Here is a 2,357-nt window from a genome sequence, read left to right on the forward strand (position 1 = left end):
CATCCACAACACTATCTATAAGAAAATCATTTGAGATAGCATCACGTTCTAGCAATATAGCATTACATAACAATGATGTTAAAAGGCCCTGGGTAAAACACTGCGCCGGGCAGTTTATGTCAATATTTTCAGTCCTTTAGTTTGTGTTGCAATTAAGTCAGTTTGTTGAAGTTTCTTCCCTAGTATAACCATTTTATTGTGTAAATATTATAATGATTTAACTCACCTGACCAAAAGTGTCAAGTGAGCTATCCTCATCACTTGGTATCCTGGCATCCATCTTTGTTGTTTATTTACAAAATGTTTTGCTCTGAAACTACTGTGCCAATTAGAATCAAAGTTTGCCACAATATCCATTGGTGTATCTTGTTTAAAAGGTATGTCAGATAATCCCTTTTGCTAACCAACATGGTAGCCATCTGTCAAAATAGAATATAGGGGTAAAACATAAGTCTTGAAAACCTCTATAGATAGAAACTTCAAACAGCAAAAATGATAAGCAAGACAAGATCTAAAAATTTGTCAACATGGCTGAATTTGTTGGTTGACTCCTTATAGGAGTTATTGCCCCTAAATAAAAAAAAATCACTATTTTGGGGCGTTTTTGCTTTGATATGATCTTGAAAACTATAATAGATAAAGGGAAAGTTTAGGCAGCAAAAATTATCAGCAGGACAAGATCTAAAAATTGTGGGTCAACTCCTATCCTTATCAAGCTTTACTTGTCATGATTGAATTTATGTTGAAAGTAATATGAAGGTTTAACAAGTATCAAATAAACTACTTAATCAATGATCCATGTATAGGTGAAGATGAGTTAAACCTGCTGGACAGACATGTACACCATACAATCAAATATAGTTCGGCTATTGCTTAAACAGATCTAAATACGAAAATTAGAAAGGGACCAATGAACCATCAAAATAAGGCCATGGTCAGATAAACCCTACAAGACAACATGATTGTCTTGCAATCATTCCATACACCAAATATAGTTTACTTATTGCTTTTAGATCTGAGAAACAGACTAAACCAAGAAAACTTACATGACTAATGAATTAAGAAAATGGTTTCGAGGTCAGATGAACCCTGCCAGACAGACATGCACATCTGACAATCATTCCTTAAGCCAAATATAATTGACCAATTCCATAAAGTATCTGATAAAAGGACAAAACCATGAAAACTAAACATTGACCAATGAACCAGGAAAATATTGGTCATGGTCAGAAAAAAAAGATTGCCAGACAGACATGTACACCTTACAATCATTCCATACACCAAAGATAGTTTACCTATTGCTTATAGTATCTGAGATATGAACTTCACCATGAAAACAAAACCTTGATAACTGATCCATGAAATGAGGTTAGGGTCAGTTGAACATTGTCTGACGGACATGTAGACCTTGCAAGGATCCCATATACCAAATACAGTTGTCCTATTACTCGTAATAAGTGAGTAATTCATATGACAAAGAGTAAACATTTTTTTCAAGCAGAGATCACTGATGCATTAAATGAGGTTGAGGTCAGTCTTTCAAGGATCCCATATACCAAATACAGTTATCCTAATACTCATAAGTGAGTAAATCAAGGTCAAAGACAATGGACATGACAGACAGAAACTTCATGAAATAAGGCATCTGCAAACAAGATATGAAGCATCCAGGTCTTCTACCATCTGAAATATAAATCTGACGGATTGTGATACCTAGATTATTAGTTCTGCAAGGAAAGTGGCAGGCAAGACAAAACCATCATATTTGACATAGATATTTATAGTCCATGACATTGTGTAAATATTTACAAAATTACACCTTAAAGCATTTATAGGTTAAGTTTAACTATCTTGGCCAATAGAAAATGCTTTATATGAATTGACAGATGGACTCCCATGCAAAACAGGATAAAGCCCTCTTATCACACATACAGCATCAAATGTAAGTACTGTAAATTCAGAAATCATTGCATACATTTTAATTGAGATTTTTAAAGAATGGACAAAAATGTGAGATTAATTATTGCGACTTGAGGAAAATATTCATTCTGATATAATATATGTATCGGATATCAGAATACAAGTCCTTATTATTGCGATACTCACCCAGTTGCATTATTCGCAATAATTTCTGAATTTCAAACACAAGTATGATTTCTAGATCTAAGTTATTTAATTATTTGATAGGTTCAATATATTATCATTCAATTACATCATCAATATTAAAAGACGTGTCCATTCTATTGTCCAGTATAACAACTCAACCAGTTCATGGATTTTGGTTGGAAAGTGAAAAAGTAGATTACACAATACAGGCTGGGCCACTCCAAGCAACCAGGCCAAAATTAAACAACACA

Source organism: Mytilus californianus, unplaced genomic scaffold (assembly GCF_021869535.1).
Source record: "Mytilus californianus isolate M0D057914Y unplaced genomic scaffold, xbMytCali1.0.p SCAF_7, whole genome shotgun sequence".
Classification (NCBI taxonomy): domain Eukaryota; kingdom Metazoa; phylum Mollusca; class Bivalvia; order Mytilida; family Mytilidae; genus Mytilus; species Mytilus californianus.